At 40.6% G+C, this 25,710-nt stretch overlaps 1 protein-coding gene and 1 long non-coding RNA gene across 3 annotated transcripts in view; one reads left to right on the top strand and one right to left on the bottom strand.

The window, feature by feature from the left end:
- The window catches only part of AGBL1 (AGBL carboxypeptidase 1), a 798,761-nt gene that overhangs the window by 19,774 nt on the left and 753,277 nt on the right, over window positions 1–25,710 (bottom strand). The gene's annotated exons all lie outside the window — the stretch shown is intronic.
- LOC128932496 (uncharacterized) overlaps window positions 11,611–25,710 on the top strand; it is a 127,237-nt gene continuing 113,137 nt past the window's right edge. For both annotated transcript variants that reach the window (XR_008482383.2, XR_008482382.2), the window contains exon 1: window positions 11,611–11,935. This is a non-coding gene — a long non-coding RNA (uncharacterized LOC128932496). The remainder of the gene's footprint in view (window positions 11,936–25,710) is intronic.

Below are 25,710 nucleotides of genomic sequence, written 5' to 3'. Positions count from 1 at the left end.
AAGAAGTCCAGAAACAGGAGATGCTGGTAAGATTGCAGAGAAAAAGGAACATTTTTACACTGTTGATGGAACTGTAAATTAGTTCAACCATTGTGGAAGACAGTGTGGCAATTCCTCAAAGATCCAGAGGCAGAAATACCATTTGACCTAGCAATCCCATTACTGGGTATGTACCCCCCAAAATATAAGTTATTCTTTATAAAGATACATGCATGTGTATGTTCACTGCAGCATTATTCACAATAGTAAACTCATGCAATCAACCTACATGCCCATTAAAGATAGACTGAATAAAGAAAATGTGGCACATGGAATACTATGCAGCCGTAAAAGGAATGAGATCATGTCCTTCGCAGGGACATGGATGGAGCTGGAAGTCATTATATTCAGCAAACTAATACAGGAACAGAGAACCAAACCTCACATGTTCTCACTTATCAGTGGGAGCTGAATGACAAGAACACATGGACACGTGGCGGGGAATAACACACACTGGAGCCTGTCGGTGGAGCATAGGTGGGGGAAGGGAGAGCATCAGGAAGAATAGCTAATGGATGTTGGGTTTAATACCTAGGTGAGGGGTTGATCTGTGCAGCAAACCACCTGAGCACATGTTTACCTGTGTAACAAACCTACACATCCCACACATGTACTAGAGGACTTAAAATAACAGATGAAGGAAAAAAATTACAAATAACCAAAAAATGACAACAACAACAAAAAGGGAAATCAGAGCATCTGGAAGGAAGTATAGATTTGCTGAAACCACTTCGATTTCAGTCCAATATGTGGCCAAATGTTCTCTGCTAAGTGGTACGCCACTCTAATTTTCTGTTAGAGCTTTTCTATCTCATATGCTTAAAAACAACAAAGAAATAAAATGGGTTACTGGATGTAAATTAAGCAACATAAGGATAAATTATGGCATGAGAAAGGTCAGGAATGACTCAGTAAATGGAAAACAAATTATAAACCTTTTTAAAGCAAACAAAGGATTTAATCCTTGGAAAAGTTAAAAGATAATATGCATTTATTTTCTGACATGATTTTATAGATGTCTCCTTCAGTGCCAGTCTCCACTTGTTATATAGACTCTTACTGTTATTAATGCTTATATATTATTAGTCTTGCCTCAGAAATGAACACCATCTATTGCTCCCAGCCGATGAACGCAGCATGCCATTCAGCCCTTTTCTCACTTCTAAAAGTGCTCATTTTTAACTCCTCTACAGTTTTCTCTTTCTGACATTATTTTATGTTCTAATTAACAGTTTTGACTCATAATGGCTCATGAAAGACATGCGAATAATAATGCTAGAGGTACATAGACAGTGAATGCTAGTTTCAAACAGTTTGAGGCCATAATAAGTGCATTTAAGGAAATGAAGGGTAAGGAAACATATGGAGAGTGTCCAAGGTCAATGTACATCCTCAGTGACATCTCCAGGAAATCCCCTCATGATGAGCTTAAGGACCACCCCACTCCCTCTTATCCTCAGAAAACTTTGCTTTATACCTAGATCTTTGGTTACCATTTTCTCTTCAAATTATTGACACACATACATCTTAGATACAATTCTGGATTTAAAAAACTTGCAAAGAATAGGCAGTGTGAATTTCAGCACCAATGTTACCTTTAAAATACAGGTATATGATTAATTTGTAGCTCTACAGTTTATGTGGATTTGTGCATTTTTTTCTTTTAAAGAGAGCTCCAGCTGTCTGAATACTTATTTCCACTGGACAATTCATTCTCTTTTTGTGAGGTAGCCCTAAAAAAGTGGTGCTGGCCGGCTTACTTCTGATACAGTCAGACCCATCATCTGGCTTTTTAGAATGAATGGCACTAAGGATGCCTCAGCCTAAGGCAAGAGGACTGGTCATGGTCCATATAGTTTTCTTTTCCCTGCTGGTCCCAAGGACTCAAGTTATCAATTTCTGTGGGCCCAGATGAAAAGAATCCAGCTTGCCAAGTGTTGACACTCCTGCAAGATGTGCCTCCTTTTTCTCATCTTTGGCATGTAGAGGCAGCCAGAGTGGTGAGAGATTGTAACTCTAAACTCTTCTTCATTTTTATATTTTTCTCATTCTTCCCCAGAGAGTGTAGAGTAAATGGAAGGCAAATTAACGATTCCTGGGGTTTAAAAACATCATTATGAATCTATACCTCTGTGTAGTGTTCCCCTTAACCAGGGATCCAGAGGGGAGACATGTTTTCTTTCTTTCCTTTTTTCTTTCTTCTCTATTTACACTAATTTAATTAGAGAATTGTGGAGGTCCTTTGACATTATAACACTGTGTCCTGTGAGGTACATGTTCCTAATTGTATAATCTATGCCTAAACCAAAATCTTGGTGAGGTGCACGGAGCAGCCATGTCAGGGAATCAGCAGTGAAATGGCAATTGTAAAGTTCAATGTCAGGAACTCGTCTCTATAGGGACTATGTCATAAGGAATTGGGTAGCTTTTATTCAGATGGTATTTCTATTTTCACAAACACTTCCTCCTCACTAAACTCAGAATGCCTGTACATGCTAGGAACTAAAAGCTTAAAATGAAAGCATAGCGTAATATGGCTTGAAAGAGATGCTTAAGCAATACTAGAAGTGCAGGTATAAACTGCACAAAAGCTCTGCTGAGCTCAGTAAAGTCTGAGTTCAAGGCAGATGAATGTAAGTAGTAAGCAGGTGAGTTAATGAAGGAGGGGCTTATCTTTAGAATTGAGCTCTATAGTCCAAATGATAGAAAAAGTTTAAAAGTAACAACCAAGATTAGATAGATTAGAAAGACAGATAAATGATAGGTAGGTAGGTAATACATAGATGGAATGATAGAGGCTAGATGGCAGAATGATAGACAGACATATACATCTTTACACATACACCTTTACATATATGTACCAAATTATTTCTATGTTTTAATAAAGTACTTCTATGAATCAGAATCTTTACATAAACAGTCTAATTAGAATTTACTGAGTATTAATATCTTAGACACGCATATTGCAAGCAAAGCCTTCTCACTGTGGGAACTCTGTGAGCGCTCCACTAATCTTGGTGGAGTGCCGGCCCTTAAGTTAACAGACCTTTGATCTGTGTCATCTTCTATTTTGGAGACTTGGTATTACATACTTGGTGAGAGAAAGGGGCTTCCAAGATCTTGTCTTTACTTATTTCTTCATCTGAGTTTTCAACTATATGCTCCTACCTAATCCCTTCAGCAGAATTAACTTGGTCTCTCTCCTCTCCTCAAGTATGCTTGGGGCCTTGCTATTCTCTGACCGGGTCCAAGATGACTCTACCTGGAATGGCACCCTTCTTGCCACTGCTAATGAAAACTCTATCATATCTTAAGATAAGTCCAATGTTACTTCTTACATACAAATATCCAAGATCATGCAGATTAGAAAGAATTACCCATTTGATTTTAATGCATATATTCACCATATGGTCTCTTAGAGGCCAGAGACATATTTTTATTAATTTATAATCCTCATGGTTCTTAAACTTTGTCTTATACATAGAATATGCCCAAAACAAATGTCAATTAAAGTAGGGCAGAATAACTCTCTTTGTTAGACTCGAGAAATATACACTCTACCTCGAGATTAGGGATAACCAAATATCTCTGCTGCTTTCATTACACCATACACAGAAATTGATGGGGCAGGAGTGTTTAAGAGAATTCATACCTTACACTGTTAACTGCAAAAGCAGCAGTGCTAAAGTGGGCCATTTCTTCCCAAAATAACTTGCTAAAACTTCAAGTTAATTGGCAATTTTAGCACACTTGCCACAAGCAAATATACTAACATCAAATATAAATATTTATATTCTATTTTACTGTCTGTTCTATCTTTGGGTTTTATTTTATATCTTACTTCATGTGAAGTATAAGAACAGGATGTTTACAGTTTAGATAAAGAAAAAACAGATGAATAGAAGTCCAAAATTTGCAGGATGGGGTAGATGTTTGAGAGCCTGTATGAAAAAAATAAAAAATCAGCAACACTATTTAAAGACCCTACTTTGTTATCTTAGAACTGTCTCCCAAATTCTATGTTTCTATCAGGCTCTCAGGTTTCAGATAAAAGGATTTAGTGTTGCTATTGTTACAGACTAAAAGAATTCTTTACACAGGCCTTTTTGTTGTAAGAGCAAAATCAAATCTCCTTGCCTTCTGAAACACCAAGGGATTCTAAGGAGTTTACAGAGCAATGAATTTTGATCTCAGTTGTAGGAAGAAAACCAGATGGCTCTTGGTCTCAGAGCATGGAGTAAGTTATGCTATCACCTACCATTGACTCTGGAGTAAAACCACAATTTTGTGGATGTCTTATCCTATTTTGGTTAGAAGTAACACATTTACAGTTATCTGTATCTTATTGCTTTTTTCACACACATTTTTCCCGACAATGAAATTACATGACAGTCAGACAGCGTGGCCATGGACGCAAGTACTATAAACATCGTTGGGAGAAATCACTGCATAAGTGAATTAAGAGTGAAGTATTTATACCTATTAAATATTATATGATATAGAGTGTCACTCTTTTTTGCTGTTAAGTAGGTAAATAATCAACATATGGTATGTTAATAGTTGTGAAGTGTTTAGAATGGACTCCCATATCGTACAACTCAACTGCCAAGAAACCTTGTCTTTTCAAGGTTTGTGAGTGAAAGATGTCAGTATCTTCAGAGGGAGGTTACCCCAATCCAACAAACCAATTTTAATTTATCCCACATTCAGTTCTATAGTGTTTTAATTAACGGGCAACTAACTTACAGAATCAATTTTACTATAAATATGACTATTGACCTTCAAGGAAACATTTTGGTTTGAGCAGTTGAGAAGATACTTCTTGAATTGGGTTAGAAGAAAGAAAGAAAGAAAGAAAGAAAGAAAGAAAGAAAGAAAGAGAAAGAGAGAGAGAGAAAAGAAAGAAGGAGGGAGGGAAGGAGGATATTATTTAAAATGACAATTATGAGCTTTTTTGAATATCAAAACATTTAGTAGGAGGAGACTCAGGATCCTAACAACAACAGAACATAAGAACTGGGAGTGTTCTGTGAGAAGCAAGTCAGAGTCAGAGAAATTTCTCACAGGGAGTCAAACAATGAGCATTACTGTAGGAGGGGCTGTGATAAACTGTTATAGACATCATAATAAGATAGATCACATACAGTATTATGATACAATTTAAGATAATGCATAATATATTACAGCAACTTGGCATAAGAAAGGAGTGAACTAATCTACTTAACAAAACCATGAGACTGTACTGTAAGAATTGAAACAAAGACACTTTGGGAGGCCAAGGTGGACAGATCACGAGGTCAGGAGATCGAGACCATCCTGGCTAACACAGTGAAACCCTATCTCTACTAAAAATACAAACAATTAGCTGGCATGGTAGCTTATTCCCGTAGCCCCAGCTACTCAGGAGGCTGAGGCAGAGAATCGCTTGAACCCAGGAGGCAGAGATTACAGTGAGCTGAGATCATGCCACTGCAGTCCAGCCTGGGTGACACAGCAAGACTCCATATCAAAAAAAAAAAAAAAAGAATTACAACAGAAAACAGTATATGTATGTGTATGTGTGCATGTAAAGTTTTTTTTACACATTATGTATAATTTAAAGAAGTCATATATTATAATTTATTTCAAAAGCTTTTTAAATGTAAATAAAAATAGCATTGTAAAATAGATGTTTCAGCATCATTCGGTAGCATATGTTCTATTAGGTAGTTCTTTTTTATTTACTAATTACTGAGCATCATAGCAACCATAAGAAGCAGCACAAAGCATATATTCTCTATCCTACAGCTCACTGAGAGGCATTATGCGAGACACTTTAAATAAATTACCTCATTTCACTCAATGGCATTGCTTTATAGCTTGTTTGTTTGTTTTTGACACAAGGTCTGGCTCTATCACCAGGCTGGAGTGCAGTGGTGCAATCTCATTCACTGCAGCCTCTGCATCCCAGGTTCAAGCAATTCTCCTGCCTCAGCCCCCAGAGTAGCTGGGATTACAGGTGCACACCACCACACTTGTCTGATTTTTGTATTTTTGGTAGAGATGGGGTTTCACCATGCTGGCTGGGCTGGTCCCCAACTCCTGAACTCAAGTGATCTGCCTGCCTCAGCCTCCCAAAGGGCTGGGATTACAGGCATGAGCCACCACACCCAGCCTGTAGTTTGTTTTTTAACTTTTTATTTTAAAACACAGTAGTCCCCTCTTATCCAGAGTTTCACTTTCCAGGGTTTCAGTTACTTGAGGTCAACCTCGGTCCAAAACAATGAATGGAAAATTCCAGGAATAAATGATCTTAAGTTGTAAATTGCGCACAGCTCTGTGTAGCGTGATGAGGTCTTGTGCCATCCTACTCCATCTGGCCTGGATGTGAACCCTCCCTTTGTCCAGCCAACCGACACTGTGTACACTACCTGCTCATTAGTCACTCAGCCATCCCAGTTACCAGATCCACTGTCATTACATGGAAATACTTATGTTCAAGTAACGCTTGTTGAACTTAATAATGGCGCCAAAGTGCAAGAATAGTGATGCTGGAGATTCTGATGTGCCAAAAGAAGTCATAAGGTCAAAAGGTGAAAGTTCTCAACTTAATAAGGACAGAAAAAATATGCTGAGGTTGCTAAGATCTATGGTGAGAAGGACTCTTCTATCCATGGAACTAAAGAAGAAAAAATAATAGTACATAGTATACATAGAGTTCAGAACTATCTGGAGTTTAAGGCATCTGCTGGGGGGTCTTGGAACTTACCCTGGTAGAAAGGAGGGACTACTGTGTACATATTCTGGTTCTGATTTGACATTCAGTGTGCCTACGCCATACAAATTCTACATGCACTAAAATTCTTACAGTCATTAATTCATTTAATTCATCCATTCACTCAACAAACATGTATCAGTAGTCTACAGATTTCCTTTTATCTATTCATTAATTGAGAAAAATATGGAAGAAGGAAAGAAGAGCAACCTTTCTTCCACCTACCTCCAATGTGCTAGGGCTCTTGCTGGGCACAAGAATAGAAAAGAGCCTATGAGTGGAGTTGGGGCAAGATGAGCTCAGAAATCAATTGCAGTATTATTTGGTGAATGTTCCAGCAGAGGAACAGGCTGTGCACCCTGGGAGCTCAGCAGACGGAACCAGTAGCTCTGTCAAGGGGAGGCAGGGAAGGTGTGTCTCTAAGCGGGAACATAGGAGCTTTTATTCAGGTTCAGAAGTGAGGAAACGACACCACAGGGAGAAGAATCACACATATGAAGTCCAGCATTATGGGAGACCACAGTGTGCACAGCGAGTGGGACCCTTTGCTGGTGTTGGAAATGTAAGCCATGTATGGATTCTGGTGGGACTTAAAGCCAGGAAGATGGAAGCCTGAAGCTGAGGAGCTGGTTAGCCAAGGAAAGAACTCAGACTCAATTTCACAGGTCATTTTATGTTTCTAAAGAAGATGCTGAAGCACACTCCACTTTATTAGCATTAGACGTAATTATTTAAATATAACTTGTTTGAAATTAGCTGTTTAATTTAAAAAACATAATTAATTGAAGCAATGTTTTAAATAATAATATTTGACATCTATTAATGAGGATATAATTAGATGTGCTATTAAAAACTTAGTGCAATACCAATATTTTCTCATAAAGCAAAGTGAAGAATACTAACCACCAAGCAACTCTGCAACTCCTCTAAATTCATTTCAGAATCCACATCTCTGGCAAGAATCACTCAAATTCTAAAAATCTGTTTGAAATTTCTCCACATAAACTTATATAACTGTTAGAAATATCTACTACTATTTTCATTGGATATGCATTTTTAAAAATAGAGAGAAAAGATTTCCATTAGGTTCCTGTCATTTTCTTTTTCAAATAAAGACCTCAGTCTCCTCTCAGACTAAGGAGAATTTGGAGAAAATTCCTCCAGAGGGTTGTCGTTTAACTACAGAATATCAGGAAGGGTCCAGACAAGATTTATCCTAACAGCGTCGGCCTTGAATTGATCCAGAAGAATAACACCAATTCAACTCCTTGGAGCACTTGGTAGGTGCAAATCATCTTACTGACCACTTTACATGCACTCTTACTTTCATTTTCAGACAAGCCCCATGAGTTAACTATTATTAATATGTCTAGTTTTGATATAAAAAAAGCAAAGCTTAAGAAGGTAGATGATTTGTCTAAGGTCACTCAACTCAAAATTAGTAGTGTCATAACCAACTCTCAGATTTTGTAGACAATGGCTTCCTGGGAGAAATGGTGTAGTGACTTCAGAAAGGATACAGTTCAATTGATATTACAAGGAGGCATAACATGTGTACACAAGAGACATTGTACTATTTGATTTAAACATTACATTTCAGTGGTAAATATCTGATCTTCACTGTTGGTTACCCAGCAAATAACATCGATGGGAAATGAGATTCTGGATACCACCCTGCCTATTTAATGCTGGGGAGCCCATTAGGAAACAGAATACAGCAAGTTCTTCTCAAAAAACCATTGTCATGAGAGGCAACACAGACTCAAGAGCTAGGTAGCAGTGTCATGGTGACCTGTGTTAGACTGAGGATTTTTGTAGGTCCAGAGAGGTGAATTATCAGCAATTTCATAGTTTCTCATTTAATACAAGTAGATCTTCTTATTGAAAGGTAACTGATATACTCTGGATCTGTGTTCCCACCAAATCTCATGTTCAGTTATGAGCCCCAATTTTGGAAGTGAGACTGGTGGGAGGCGACTGGATCAAGGGGGCAGCTTCTCATGATTTAGCACCATTGCCCTTTGATACTGTATTGTGAGTGAGTTCTCATGAGATCTGTTTACTTAAAAGTGTGTAAGCCTATCCCACATGACAAAACCTTGTTTCTATTAAAAATACAAAAATTAGTCGGGTGTGGTGGTGCACAGCTGTAATCCCAGCTACTCAGGAGGCTGATGTGGGAGAATTGCATGAACCCAGGAGGCGGAGTTTGCAGTGAGCTGAGAGCACACCACTGCACTCCAGCCTGGGTGACAGAGTGAGGTTCTATCTCAAATAACAGACAAACAAATAAATATGTAGCCCCTCCCTCCCATCTTCCTCCTTCTCTGGCCATGTAAAGGTATTTCTTTACAGCAGTACAAGATAGAGTAATACAGCAACTCTGGCATGGTATATGGAATAAAGTAGGGGAAATGGAAAAAGAAACCAAGTTAGAACGTTTGTGCTTATAAAGGCAAAGAGGAATGACTGTTTTCACAAAAGCAGCTTTTGCAAGGAGAGGTTGAATAGGTTCCTGAACCATTTCCAAACTAATACGACAGATTATCAAGCAGACATGAGAGGCGAGAATGTGAGAATCGCCAAGAGCATACTGGAGTTTGCAGTAAAAGACAGAACATTCTATGAGGTTTGGTTTCTTCCAACGTCAAGACTTTTGAAAAAAGAAGAGTTTCTTCATATTTCTATAGACTTCATTCTATATGCTGTAATCGGGTCCATGCTAATTTGAAAACATGCATTTCTGTTTTAAAAACAATGCTCAAAAAACTAGTGACAAAACCTAGACTCCCAATGTTGCAAAATGGAACTTAGCACGTCTGGTAAGGGAGGAAGTGAGATGAGAACTGCCCGCCATGCACCCTAACTGTCCCCCATCCCATCAGTGTGGGGTGCAGTCCACCACTCTGCAGATACTGAGCTAGCACTTACCGGAAGCCAGGCTCAGGGTGGGATGTGCAGCTGAAGAACACCATGTCTCTCCCTCCTCCAGCCCTCCTAGGAGAGGAGGTGGTCGGTTCAGTGCGAATCTACAGTAAGAACCACATCAGTTGTAATAGGGAAGTAAGGACCAAGGTTGAAGGAGAAGAGTAAAGGGCTCTTATCTAGTGTGTTTTGATGTCTCTATACACACATACATACACACAGAGGTACATGCACACATGTACACCCACATACATATGCACACACACACACATACACACACCCCACAATGCCTATAGAAAAGCAGATATGCACACAGACTCATATCCACACCCACACTCACATCCACATACATGCATACACACATCCACACAATTTATATCTGCACACACACAAATGCATGTGCACGTGTATGCACACACAGTCACTGCCACACACACATACCACCTCTGCGCATGCACAGACACAGAGGACCAATCCCAAGCTCATCTCTTCGCAGTGGGAACCTTCTCACTACTACTGAGATTCAAAGAACATTTTCTTTCTGTCCACCTTCCTTGGCCTTCCTGACATAAACAATTATTACTAAACTTCTCTGTCCCCTGCCCCATCCCTGAAATGTTCATAAGTTGCTTCTCATTTCCCCTTTTCTCCTGATGATTTTACTAACAGTTATGAATAGCATTTCACATGAATGGTAGTTCCCAGTGAAGGGTCTGCAACTCTGAAGCTACCAGTCCTATAAATGAGCTAATTTCTTTATCACTGATATAATTTTATAGCATTCTTTTTGAATGCAAGGAAAGCCTTTATTGGTACCTACAGCTGAGACAGCAACCTCTGAGATTCCATTGTCTGCTCGTAGTGAGAAGAAAACAAGAAAAGGAAAAATTTAAATGTCTGCCCTGGTTTCTTCTCTGGCAGGTACTCTTGCTGAGGAACGCTCTAGTGATCCATCACTTAACATGACTCCACTAGTCTCAGACCGAAGTTAACACGTTGCTTCTCTTTCCCTTTTAAGCATCTCCTGTATCTGCCGCTTGTTTTCCATTACCTGGCCTCCCAGACTTTTGCCCAAGGAAACTGAAGTTTCTCCTGGTGGTGGAACGACAAGACACGGGCCCATGGGTATTCCGGCAACATCCCCCTTAGTGGCAAAAGATGATGTGGCTGCTGCCCAGAGCCCTGGCACGGCGCCTGTGGCCACCTCTGACAAACACCCACAAACATGCAGCAGAGCTAAATAAAGAGCCACTTCGTGAGCGTTCCTGGCAGGGATGAGCAACACTCTTTCTCTGCCTCCTTCAGAAAACAGTTTTCTGGAACATCAAGCCAAAGGAAAGGTGTAATTTATTGTGGGGATTGCAAATTACATAATTAGTTTTCAGGAGTTCCTTGGGTAATTACAATCTGTAACACTTGTAACTGATTTGGCCAGATGAAAATTGGATGCGTTGGTGCATCTGTGAACTAGCAAGAGGCCACGGAGAAGAGGGAGGGGGAAATGCCTCGCGGAAGGAGACTAAGAGCAGCATGGACTCAGGCCAAGCCCCAAATGACACCCTTTCTGAAGCCAAAGCTAAGCAGGCCTCTAAGATGCACACTCAGCAGGTAAGTTATTCCCCAAGAAAAAGACCATGTGGGGCGGCCCGAGGCCTCCCGAGCGGCTCTTTAACCGTCAGAGAAGCTCCTGCCCCAGGGGCTGCTGAAGTCAGACACTTACCTTAGCCCTGCAGCGACTCAGTCTGTCCGCTAGATTGGTGTAAATGAAAATCAGTCATTTTGCAAAACAGGAGGAAGGAGCCCTTCTCTTGGAAGAGGTGAGGGCCAAACAGAGGATGAATGGGGCGGGAGTGTAGAAGGGAAGCTTCCACCCGCCAGACATCCTCTTGGGCGGAACGCCTCAGACCCGAAAGCTATGAAAGGCCTTCTGCCTTCTGGAACAATCTCTGAGGCTCTAAGCCCCCTCTCGGTCTGACTCAGGCTCCTCCCAGGGCTCCTTTGTTCTACCACAATCAGGTGTGTTCTGAACTGCAACAGCGGCCCTCGCTTCAGGCAGGAACCAGCTGCTGAAGGTTCTTGCACTCAATCCCATCCCCGTGGCTGTGCCTGCGACGCTGAGAGCCCCAAACACAGGGGAGGAGCTGCTCCTGAAACACGGTTGCTGTGGAGGTTATGGGGGAAGACCAGGAATTCAGAAACAGGAGTAAAATAGCCCAGGTAAGTAAAATATCCCTAACACTGACCGAGCACTTACTGCCTACAAGGCATGGTGGGAAAACTACAAACGCAGGAAGAGCCTAAGCCAGTCCAGTAGAGGACAGATCTGCGGGGCAGATGATGACGTTACAATGTGGTGGGCAAGTGCTTCTCGAGAAAAACAGAAAGAGAGTGAAGATAGAGAAGAGAGAAACAAAAAAGGAGCAGGGAAAGAAAAGCGAAGGAGAAAGGAGGAAAATAGAAGTACTGAGGAGCAACACTGGGCCGTGACTAACAGGCCTGATGGATAGGAGGCGTGGCCTCACGGAGAAAAGAGTATTTTTTATCCAAAACAGGTGTCAGCCAATTACATTCTGCAAGACAAATCTGGCCCAGTGCCTGTTTTTGTAAATAAAGGTTTTCTTTTGGAATTCAGCCATGCCCATTGTTCATGTATTGTCTGTGGCTGCTTTTGTGCCACAGGGGCAGGGTTGAATGATAGCAAGACAGAGCCTATGACCTGCAAAGCTTAAAATATTTACTACTCTTTGCAGGAGAACTTTGTCAAGCCCAGCTCAGGAAAAAAACCCTAATCACAAAATCATACCACAGGCATAAATGCATGTCTTCTGCCGGCTGTGGTGGCTCACGCCTGTAATCCCAGCACTTTGGGAGGCTGAGGCGGGTGGATCACAAGGTCAGGAGTTGGAGACCAGCCTGACCAAGATGGTGAAACCCCATCTCTACTAAAAATACAAAAATTAGCCAGTTGTGGTGGCATGTGCCTGTAATCCCAGCTACTCAGAAGGCTGAGGCAAAAGAATCACTTGAACCCAGGGGGCAGAGGTTGCAGTGAGCCGAAATCATGCTACTGCACTCCAGCCTGGGTGACAAAGTGAGACTCTGTCTTAAAAAAAAAAAAAAAAGTATATCTTCATTCTCTCTCCAGAGTCTCATGACACAAAAGCAAACCCAGGGTCTGCTTTTATGGTGGCATTGCGGAGCTGTTGAGCTCCATGTGGAAGTCAGTCCCTCATGGGGGTATTTTCTGTTCCATAACAGAAGCAGTTTACACTTCTCAGAGTTCTTTCTTTTCCCTCAGCATCAGTGTGGGGTGGATGTGGAGGTAGCGTTCTCCATGATGGGGGTAACTCTGTTTTAAAACACAGACATGTGTCATTAGAAATGTCACCATTTTCAGCTATGTAAATAAAGCTAAAGATGTAAATAAGGGTTGATAAAGACACTTCATGAAATGGGGAGGGCATGTTATCTTGGAAAAAAATACCATTTAATTAATCCAAAGAAGTGGCCAGAGAGAAGCTGCTAAATTATGGAGCAGTAAGTGAGCCTTGGGCTTCTTTGGGTGGATTTCTAATCAGTGAGGTTATAGAGTGTGTTTTCTTCCTACGGGGCAGGCTCATGCTTCATTAGTTTCTACCAATCCCTTCCTCAGTGATAACAGGAAGGCGAGATTCCAAGTATCTTTTGACAAGAAAATCTGTCCTGAGGTCAGCTGAGTTTATCCTCCCATCTCTAAGACACAACCTAATCTCATCAAGAAGAGGTAGTTACCTGCCCAATCTCTTTGGCATGGAAGATCAGGCCAGGCAAGACTAGTGACACACTGTTTGGCAATCCCCTCAGTTTGGTGCTGGCTCCTGTTTCTGAGCGCACTCTGTAGGCGCAACTTTCCCTCTACCCGGCCCCTGGTTTCTAAGGCCCTCTCTGATTCATGCATCTGGAGTCCTGTCCTGAAGCACGGACCAGGTTACTGGGTTATGATCTTCCCACTCAACCCCTGCCTTCCTTTGTGGTTGAAGACCCTATTGTTCTCATCTGCTTGGAAGGGGCTCCTAGGCTGGGGCTTGCAAGTCCCTGGTATCCATTAATAAACTGGATACCTGCCTAGAAACTGAATTTAAATGCTCCACCCTTCAATGTTTTGAGTATAAATGCTGGCCTGGATCAAACTGGGGGTGGCTACACTCTCTTATTCTTAGTGACAAAAGAACCCCCACCATTTATGATTAAAGTTCTGCCACCTGCCTGACAAAGCTGTTTGGATGTTTTATGAGTTAAGGGATTATTTTGTTGCCCTCTTTACCAAGTACATGTGAGTCCATGTGTATTACCCGATGGCTGAGGATTGAGCAATGGGGAGGAATTTGGGTCTCACATTGAGGTGAGGTGACAGCTCAGCCTGAGTCCCCTAGCCTAGCTTTCATTGATCTCTACCCTATTCTTAATGGTAACCCCCTTAGGATCTCCTTTCTAATCTTTATCTTTAATCCAGCCTTTGAGCATGGAGGCCAGAAACTTGGAGGAAAGACAGGAGTTCAATATCCTATGCAAGCATTAATTTCTTTCTCATAGAAAACAATCTATATGTCAGTGCTGTGCTAACACTGCATCTTTAATATTATGGCTGTAGCTTTAGGCCAGTAAGTATTAATAAAACAGACCTACTCGAACAGATGCAAGTCAGACACTAAAGAGAAAGTTATGAGGCTCAACGCTGATCCCAACCGCTCACTCATCTGTTCCTCTTCTATAGAATCTTCTATTACAAAGTTTTTTTTTTAAAAACTCCAGTTATACTGCAGCAAGGAATATGCTGTGTGTCTAAGGGAAAGTGGCACATTTGTCAACCACGTTCTGGATATGGAGATGTGATTTGGCTCTGGGCTTGTCCCAGGTAGCAGACACGTTTGTAAGACCTAGATCTTATTTATGATGACAGTGACAGAGCATGATGAAATGGTTGCCCTGAGCAGGGTGTGGGGGGGTCCTGAGATGGATTTCACTGTTTTATTGCTATTAAAGATTCTTAGCATTTATAGTGAAGAGAAATTGTGAGACTTTTTCTCCGGGGGTCATGAACAAAGCATCTAAGAGAAACCAAGGTAGATTTTTTTCTGTTCTGTATTTTTAGCTCTTCGAAACCCACAGTCCTGGTTATGATCTCTTTGCTTTCTAAGCTGCAAAACAATAGCAATCAGCTTTGTCACTTGTCAGGTAGGGACACCTTAGGGAGTGCCCAGAAAAACTGTGAGGTTGGAGGTCATGCCGGGAGACTTTCTAAAGTGGCATTTTTGAATTGTTGGACTGCTACCAATTAATGTGTCCTCAAATCCTATTTTTTAAAGTAGTAGGATTAATAGACTAGAAAGTACCATGTGCCTGGATCATATATGTTGTGCTGTTTATATATACTAAGTCACTGCATAAAAAGTACTCATAATATGGGCTGCATTTAAAAGTATTTGAAAAATTCTGTTGTAAAGGTTAACCCCAGGTCAGTGAGGAGAACTAAGAATGGCCCCATTTCTTCTTCCTCCTGTGGCTCATTCCACATAGAGGGATTTTCCTAACTCTGGATCATCTGGTGCTCAGTTGGCAGCTGATGCTTCCCAGTCCCATGACAGGGGTGCAGGTGCCCACTCTGGTACTTTCTCAGTAAGAACCAGGGCCTTTGCTCAAACTGGGAGAGAGCCAGATTGAGTGAGGCTCTAATTTAGTATTTATTATGCATAGGCATAATTGTGACTCTCCATAAAAGCACTTTACATTATTTTATAGGAAATAATGCATGCAGTTATATATATTATTTTTATTATACTTTCAGTTCTGGGGTACATGTACAGATCGTGCAGGTTTGTTACATATGTATACATGTGCCTTGGTGGTGGTTTGCTGCATCCATCGCCCCATCATCTACATTAGGTATTTCTCCTAATGCTAGCCCTCCCCTATGCCCCCACCCACTGCTATTCCTACCCTAGCTCCCCATCCTGCAGGCCCCGGTGTGTGATGTTCCCCTCCCTGTGTCCATGTGTTCTCATTGTTCAACACCCACTTATGAGTGAGAATATGCAGTGATTGGTTTTCTGTTCATTTGTCAGTTTGCTGAGAATGATGGTTTCCAGTTTCATCCATGACCCTGCAAAAGACATGAACTCATCTTTTTTTATGGCTGCATAGTATTCCATGGTGTATATGTGCCACATTTTCTTTATACAGTCTATCATTGATGGGCATTTGGGTTGGTTCCAAGTCTTTGCTGTTGTGAACAGTGCCACAATAAACATATGTGTGCATGTGTCTTTATAATAGAATGATTTATTCTCATTTGTGTATATACCCAGTAATGAGAATGCTGGGTCTAATGGTATTTCTATTTCTCGATCCTTGAGTAATTGCCACACTGTCTTCCACAAGGTTGAATTAATTTACACTCCCACCAACAGTGTAAAAGTGCTCCTATTTCTCTATATCCTCTCCAGCATCTGTTGTCTCCTGATTTTTTAATGATCACCATTCTAACTGGCATGAGGTGGTATCTCAATGTGGTTTTGCTTTGCATTTTTCTAAGGAGCAGTGATGATGAGCTTATTTTCATGTGTTTGTTGGCTGCATACATATCTTCTTTTGAAGTGTTCACATCCTTTGCCCATGTTTTGATGGGGTTGTTTTTTTCTTGTAAAGTTCTCCATAGACTCTGGATAGTAGCTCTTTGTCTGATGGGTAGATTGCAGATTTTTTTCCCATTCTGTTGGTTGCCAGTTCACTCTGATCATGGTTTATTTTGCTGTGCAGAAACTCTTATGTTTAGTTAGACCCCATTTGTGTATTTTGACTTTTGCTGCCATTGCGTTTGGTGTTTTAGTCATGAAGTCCTTGCCCATGTCTATGTCCTAAATGGTATTGCCTAGGTTTTCTTCTAGAGTTTTTATGGTATTAGGCCTCATGTTTAAGTCTTTAATCCATCTAGAATTAATTTTTGTATAAGGTGTAAGGAATGGATCCAGTTTCAGCTTTCTGCGTATGGCTAGCCAGTTTTTCTAACAGCATTTATTCAATAGGGAATCATTTCCCCATCACTTGTTACTGTCTGGTTTGTCAAAGATCAGGTGGTTGTAGTTATGTGGTGTTCTTTCCGAAGCCTCCGTTCTGTTCTATTGCTCTACATCTCTGTTTTGGTACTAGTACCATGCTGTTTTGATTACTGTAGCCTTGTTTCTTGCTGGGAACTGCGGACTGGAGCTGTTGCTATTTGGCCATCTTGGCAGAAGTCCCTATATTGGGTTTTATGATTAACAAAGCACTTCCACAGTTGAGTCTGACTTGAGCCTCACCACATATGTGTCAGGAGGTTATGGGAAGTATTGTCCCCATTATAGAGATTTAAAAACTGAGAACAGATGGGGCAAATGTTTCACAGGCTTACTAGGTAATAGAGCCAAGTTTTGAACCTGGGTGTTGCTTCCAAGTCCACTGTTCTTTCTATTATAGCTGCTACTGCTAAGATTATAAAGACCATTGTGTCTTGAGTTTTGAGTTCCACTCTATAGTTTCTATTATGCTGGAGGCAAAAAATATTACTACCACCAAAAGCAGCAGTAATATTTGGTTTCCTAATCTGTTCAGATAGCAATAACAAAATACCATAAATTGAGGAGTTTATTAAACAACAGAGATTTATTTCTCACAATTCTGGAGGCTAAAAATCCAAGATCAGATGTGGTGTTTAATGAGGGCTCATTTCCTGATGCATAAATGGCACCTTCTAGCTGTGTCCTCACATGGTATAATGGGCAAAGGATAGCTCTGGGGCCTCTGTTATAAGGGCACCAATCTCATTCTCTGAGAGCCCCACCCCACAAAAGTTCTATCTCTTGATACCATCGACTTGGGGGGTAGAATTTCAACATGTAAGTTTTGCATGGGGACAAAAACTTTCCGACTGTATCAGGGAGGAAAACTGGACATTAACATTATGGAGTGGAGATTTTTCAAACACCTTTAAAAGTGCAGAACAGTCTGGGCATGGTGGCCCATGCCTGTAATCCCAGCATTTTGGGAGGCTGAGGCAGGTGGATCACGAGGTCAAGAGATCAAGACCATCCTGGTCAACATAGTGAAACCCCATCTCTACTAAAAATATAAAACTTAGCTGGGCATGGTGGCAGGTGCCTGTAATCCCAGCTGCTCAGGAGGCTGAGGAAGGAGAATTGCTTGAACCTAGGAGGCGGAAGTTGCGGTGAGCTGAGATCGCACCATTGCACTCCAGCCTGGGTAACAAGAGCGAAACTCCATCTCAAAAAAAAAAAAAAAAAGGAAAAGAGAAAAAAAAAAGCAGAGAACAAAAGTGGTTTCTTAAAAATTTTATTCTCATTATTAATATCTTATGGCACTCCACAGTATCTAACCAGATTACTAACCCCTTTATATAATACCGAGAATTTGCTCAGAAATCAACTCATCTGGCTCAGCAGGGAAACAGGAAAAACCAATATGCCTTTGCTCCCACACTGCCTTCCCCAAGCTCTTTAGAGTGAAAAGCAAAAGATAAGAGTTTTCTCTGTCATTTTAAACAGGAAAAATTAATTGCTCCTGCAGAGATGAAAACTTTACCTTTGAAAAGAAACCACTGGAGCAAAATGCTTTTTTCTTCAATTCCCACCTGTGGAGACCTAGGGTTTGGCAGCAAATTGGAACTTAAAGAGTGTATTCACAAAGACAAATGCCAGATTCCTCTCTAATTAGAATGACCTGTTTGGTAGACACTGTGACTGAAGGCTGACAGTAGGTAGAGGGAAGCAAGATGACATGTACAACATTTACATGTTTGAGAATGAGTGTCTTCGCATTGCTGTGTATATATAATAGGTCTGCTATTGAACTCCTGAGTAGCAAAGAATAAACAAGATTTGCTAATCATATCATTATCATTTGTAACTGGCATAGAAAGTACTTTCATGTATATATTTTTAAATTTTTCTCTGCAATAATAGTAAGCAGGCTTGTAATACCATTAGTGGCAGAATACAATACATTAATTTGTGAAGGAAGGAAACTTGGTCTAGGATTCAGGACTTGGCTTCTATTTTCAAATTTTTCCATCAGCTCGTATCTCAGTTTTTTTCCACCTGAAACAATGGAATGCTGCCCATTTTACTTCATAAAATCTATTACGGAGGAAAATACAAGAGGGCTTGATGGGGATTCACAGGCACTGTTTGTGATTTATGCAAGAAGTTCTTCTGTCCCAGCCATCTGACGACTACAGCTGTCCTGATAGAGCTCCCGCGTGTGCGTGGGCCTGCACAACAGCATTGGAATCTGCTCTCTGTTTGAGTTCTAGATATGCCTCTGTTGATCAGCATGAATTTGTGAAATTTATTTCAACATCACTTAAAGCGCTTTCTCATCTAAATGAGGAAATGGAGATATGATACCACAGGGTTTTTGTAGTATCAGATGTGAACATATATATACATACAGTGTTTTCTAAACGTAACTATTTTAAAGCTAATTGTGTCCTGTGACAGTCATTCAGATGAACAGTTCAACCAATCATTTTTCTTTTCATTTGAAGAATGATGTAGAAAGACAAAATAGTGGTGTCCAGTGACTCTTTGGGCACGAGTAGGTCTCTGGAGTTCTCAGAGCCAGGGTGTTAGGTGTGGACGGAAGTTAGAGTTATGTTATTTTGAAGAGCATGAAGGTAGAGGTGACCCAACAGTGCAGGTGTATGAAATACCAGAGTAAAAACCTGAAGACGAATCAGAGCATCAAACATTGGAAGAGGCCAAGGGACCCCAAGTCTGAGGCTATGAGGCAGCTAACCATCTTAAAGTGTGGTCAACAGAGTGAGGAAGGAGAAAGGTGGGTAGAAGGAGGAGAAAGCCTGAGGATCCAGACGACAGAAGTGGCAGCCTTTTGCCAAAGAGCATGTGGGAAGGGAGAATGAGGGAAGGGGATTCTGTTTGGTTTATAGAGATTTAATAATACTACAGAGATCTAATAATACTGTGACTCATGGCAAGTCAAGGAGTTCATTTAGGCTTGTTTTGTGAAGGTATCTGGGCTTCCTATCACACAGTTGTCAGGTTAACAGACTGAGGTCAATCTTGATCCTTCTGAGTGTCTCTGCAGATAGATATTTCCTTTGAAAATCACAAGACCCATATCTGAGAGATGGATGTCTCTAGGGACCATGGATACTGGAGACAATTTCCTTTCTGTTCCCACCTCCTACCCACAAATCATGGGGAAGAAAAGCAAAATGACAATGGCTTTTCCGATTTGGTTTCTTAAGCTGGCTTCCTAGCTAAGTCACTGGTGTAAGTTTGTCTGATTTCATGGAATGTTTCCGAAAGTGGGGCGTCACATGGGTTGAGATGGGTAGTGAGAGATGTTACTATCCCTAAGCAGTTGGTTGCTGGGTACCAAAGGCAAGCTAAACCAACTCTGTCAATTCGACTAAGGAATCTATATTTTAGATATTCACGTGAGCTAAAACTTTGTTTGGAAACTTCCAGTGTTGTCTCTGCAGCCAACTAGCCAAATTGAAAGATCCAATATCATCTTTGATGAAATAGTAATCTCAGTACATGTGATGTATTCCCCATAGTATAGACAACACCAGCATGTCCGTTTATCCTGAAAGAAATCAAGGCCACGATTACACTGAATCTCTTTTCCTCACGGTTTCTCCCACTCATTTATTCATCAGATGCTTTTTTTTTCTTCGTTCCTTTCTTGCTTTCCATATATCTATTTGAAATACATCTGAAATAAATCTCAAGGCTCCCGGGAATATTTCTGCTCATGTAAGCATGTGTACGGTTTCCATCCTCATGTTTTCACACAAGCAATGTTTTAATGCCGAAGGGAAAGAAAGGGCTTTTGCTGTATTTGTTTCTCTATTTATTTTTATTTTTTTCAGTATGCTTTACTTTTTTCCGGCCACGGTTGGATGCAGGCTATGGATTCTCTTTTAAATGTTCTTTCTGACTGAGGCAGAAGGCGGTAATGGAAAAGCTTAAATCCTGATTTTGCCACTTACTCATTATTTGACCTTCAATATGTGACTTAAATTCTATAAGCCTCAGATTTCTCCCTTGTAAACTAAGGATAAAAAATAGAGATAAAGTATTTCTCTTACTCTCTATAAAGCACTATTTGTGGCTATACATTGGTTCCCTTTCCTTTCCTTTTTCAATTAGATAATCTTAAGACAATTTAACCAGAAAGTTCATGTCGCTCAATTATAAACACACATCTCTTCCAATCAAGGTTATCTGTGTGTTAGAATAGTGGGTCTCAAAGGCCCTGCAGTGTAAATAGAAGTGGGGTGATGCAGCAGAAAGAAGGAGGGAGATACGACTTTGCTGCAGTGGTTTCAAAATGGGAACGTGTGGGCAATGGATTAGCCTGTTTGGCAGCTCTGCTGAGTATAAGCCCAGGTTAGCAACCAGGTACTGTCAAGTAACAAAATGATGCTTGTCTCCTCATAGAACTCCTAGGGAAATGAGGATTCAATGTAATAGGACTGTAAAGGTGGGGTAGTAGGGGTGGTTATAATAATTATTATTATTTTATTATTACTATTATTAGGAAGCATTTGTCTAGAATCAAGTCAAGCAAGGTTTGGTAGCACTTTGTTCTCTGTCTCCAGGCTTTACCCACATGAGACCTACAAGATCTGGAAGTGTACCCCTCATGACTTGTAGACTATGCCGCAAGTTCTTCTCTAAGAAAGTCGAACTCTAGCATGTCGTTTAGCTTTACCATATCTTACATTAAAACACATACATGCTTATTGCTAAAGAAGGGAACCAAAGCCCTGAAATGGCCATGATTATTAATCCGGGGACATTTAGGGGCTCTGAGGCAGAGAGAAGGAGAGACCTGCAGCTGGCTTCTCTATGGTGGGCAGAGAATTTGCATTGTGCATTCAGGGGTGGGCATCACATGGACCGCTGGCAAGACACGGTGGTGGGTGGCTTTTGCATACTTGGGTCTCAACCTCCCACCTCCATGCTAGTTTTTCCACTGACACACCTTCCTGTCTTCAGTGGGAATTCTGGAGAGCTGACCATTAGGTAGTTTATCAGTTGTACAAGCACAGTTTCATAGAGTTTAGTCTGCTTAACTCAAATTCAGAAGCACTTATCACCCTGCCACCAAGGCAGTTGACAGCTAGTATATAACTGCCCTAAAAATTCTTTCAAAATGATGCCTTTGCTTGGTCCTTGAAGCTGTTGATTTAGAGGCCTTGAATTGGGAATGTCCTAGCTATAAGCCAAGGTGGACATGCCACTTTCTTTCATTATCTTCTTCTAAAAGCATAGGCAGTTTAATTCATACCTGTTGTTTCTATTCTTTTTTCCCCCAGTTTTAAGATTCAGTTTCATTTTTTCCAATGTCTGTTGCATGTCACCATTCCATTAATTTCTGTCACCCCACTCATATCTACTAATGGTTCGCAGGCCTTACTTTTCAGCAGTTTTGTTGGACATAAGCCCAGATACAAACCAGACAGTGTGAAGTTACAGAATGAAGCTTCTCTCTTTTTAATGAACTCCCAAGGTGAGTGGAGATCAGCTTAATGTGGTTCTAGATAGTCATATTTCCTTACAACATCCTCTTCACAAATCCTTTACACACCGACGTTTTTATTTATTTATTATACTTTAAGTTCTGGGGTACATGTGCAGAACATGCAGGTTTATTACATAGGTATACATGTGGCATGGTGGTTTGCTGCATCCATCACTCCGTCATCTGTTAAGTATTCTGCCTAATGCTATCCCTCCCCGTCCCCCAACCCCCTGCTATCTCTCCCCTAGCACCCCACCTCCCAACAGGCCCTGGTGTATGATTTTCCTCTCCCTGTGTCCAGGTGTTGTCATTGTTCAACATCCACTTATGAGTGAGAACATGCGATGTTTTGTTTTCCGTTCTTGTGTCAATTTGCTGAGAATGATGGTTTCCAGCTTTATCCATGTCCCTGCAAAGGACATGAACTCATCCTTTTTTATGACTACATAGTATTCCATGGTGTACCTGTGCCGCATTTCCTTTATCCAGTCTGTTATTGATGGGCATTTGGGTTGATTCCAAGTCTTTGCGAATGTGAACAGTGCCACAATAAACATATGTACACACCTACATTTTTAAAGCATTAGTGCCCACTAGATTAAAAAGGACTTAGACTTATGTGATAGTTGAATGTATCCCATGTGCAATACCCTCTTGGGGAAGTGGACCTTTCCTCCATGGTTTCTAGCCACTAAACCTGAAAGAATTATTTTAGGTCAGTGTGAAAAAAAATTTTTTTTAAAGTAAAAGGACTTTATCATTGCTTTATAAATAAGACTTCTCATCTAGAAAAACCCAAGAGGTTACTGTCTTGTGTTGCTTGATTAGTTATATGTAAGCTTTGTGCCATACAGTTAGTGCTACATATAAATAGTCCTCTGGTGACCTCACAGGGTTGGAAGTTTTCTTGAGACCCATTAAACCAAATCATCTTCACTCTATGTCTATAGCTGCTCCTTTGCTTCTTGCCTACTTTTTTCATGTATGTTTCATGTATCTTCAGACTTACCTCTGCCTGATGTTCAGCATCATATGACGTAACATCCTGACCTCTCACATACCAGATTAGCCACATTGGTAATTCCTTATTTTGAAAAATTATAAAATATACACAATCTGACATCTCTTGGATTGTGCCCCCAATATTATGATCTGGATCCAGGTGTTTATGAAACACCGAAACAAGGTCTCACCTCTCTGTGATGGTTGCTATTTTCTTTATTGCCTATTAAAAAATAATCTGGATTCATTGGGATCTCTGTATATTGGGCAGCCATGTTAAAACTTAGAAATTTGCATTTAAGGAGACAGATTAGTACTTCAGATCTTTAAAGTCAATCCTATCCTTTTCTCTGCTTTAAGCTGCAACTGCTAATTGATTTCCCTCTGCTTTTATAGCGACGTAGATCCTGCTTCTTTTAAATGTCTATTTATTTTTGCACAGTGCCATAAACAACAAAAATGAGCCTAAAATATCTGTCACTGTAAGTCCCACGTAGTCCAGCTGCTTTTTACCATTTTATTGTTCTACCCACTCACAGGTTCACTCACATGGCATGTTTCTATTGCAAGTATAACACAATGAGCCTTCACTAAAGCATCAAAGCCCATTACCGAAAACAAAATTAAACATGTCCAGTGTAATTTAACACTAATATTTTTTAAAAAACAAAAGAAAACACTGTTGTTTTCACTCCTGCTGCAGACAGAATCCCTGATCCTTGGGATGAGCAGTAAGTGGAAACCTATACCACAAAATGTAGAAAGTGATTCTCTCCTACCTAGTCGATGAGTTGATTTGTAAAATGTAAAGTTAGCATAATGTCAACTCTTGGCAGGAGGAAAATTGAAGTACCAGCACATCAAGAGTGGTTTCGAAGGAAGTGTTATGCCGTGACCAATGTGGGTAACGAAAAAAATGAGTTCTATACTTGCACCTGCCATTTATGATTGTGAAATAGAATTCCCCCATCCCCAAAAAGAAGATACAGTGTAAGTCCTGAGATGTGAATGCCATTATGACATGACCCCTGCCTTCTCATTATTTACTCCACTCCCAAGCTCCACGCCACAGCCACACTGATATGATAGACGTCTCCCAAGAGTGTCTTGCCAATCTCAACTCATGCCTTAGCAGGCATTAGTTAGTCAATTGGGAGCTCTGTTCTGCACCTTACTATCTGTAATCCATTCTTCTAAATGCTCTTCTGATATCTTCTTCTCTGAGAAGCTTTTCTGACTTCTATAGTCTATGTCTGTTGGGCAAATAGTGGACCAAGAATAGTTCTATTTTAAAAGTTCTTGCTTGTAGAATGCTCTCTGTATCTGTTATTTAAAATAATTCTTCTTTCTGCAATAAATTCCTTGAGATCAGAAATGGTATTCTATTTTTTCTTTTTTTTTTTTTTTTTGAGATGAAGTCTTTCTTGTTCTGTCCTCAGCTCACTGCAACCTCCACCTCCCAGGTTCGAGGGATTCTCCTGCCTCAGCCTCCTGAGTAGCTGGGATGACAAGCATGTGCCACCATGCCTGGCTAATTTTTGTGTTTTTAGTAGAGATGGGGTTTTACCAGGTTGATCAAACCGGTCTTGAACTTGTGACCTCAAGCGATCTGCCCACCTCAGCCTCCCAAAGTGCTGGGATTACAGGCGTGAGCCACCACGCCCAGCCAGAGATGCTATTCTGTTTATTGTTGCTTCACCAGCATCTAGAAGAAGGCCTTCTTTGGGAAAGAGTAGGTGCTTAATAATCATTTTCTGAAGACTTTTATAGATGACCATTTCATTAGCCACCATTCCCCCAACTTGGTTTTGTCTGCAGAAACAAGATCACAGTTTGCATACCTCCTTTGAGTGTGTGATCAATGCCATATTGACATGAAGTAAATATGGCTCAGACCATCAGCGGAACTGAGGTCCAACCAACAATTCAGGTATGGTACATGAGGAAGTGGTATATAGGCAATGATAATGGTCACTATTAAAAAGTCCATTTTCCTTCATTTGCCAAGATGAATTTTCTAATTCCTTCAATGGAGTGTTTATTTTGAGTCATACTCTGGTTGTGAGAAGAAAAATGATCTTATTTTTAAATTCAGAGTTATACTGAAAGGAAATTGTGGTTTGAGAATTTAGAAGGGAGCTAAAAAGAACAGCAGAGCAGATGACAGAGATGTTTCTTAATGCAACCCCGGGGGAGGGAAAGGTGGCCGAGGCAAGGTCGTCTGGATGTTAGAATAATAATGAAAATGGTAATGATAACAGCTCAAACGGACCAAGTACTTGGTTATATGCCAGACCTAGAACTAAACACTTCATATGCATTAACTCACTTAATCTTCTCATAAACCTGTGTAGGACGGAAGCGGAGTGAGTTTAAGCAACTCATCCCAAAGCTCCAGATAA

This window comes from Callithrix jacchus, chromosome 6, assembly GCF_049354715.1.
Source record: "Callithrix jacchus isolate 240 chromosome 6, calJac240_pri, whole genome shotgun sequence".
NCBI lineage: Eukaryota > Metazoa > Chordata > Mammalia > Primates > Cebidae > Callithrix > Callithrix jacchus.
The sequence above is the reverse complement of the archived record's forward strand: the minus strand, read 5'-3'. Positions and strand labels throughout refer to the sequence as shown.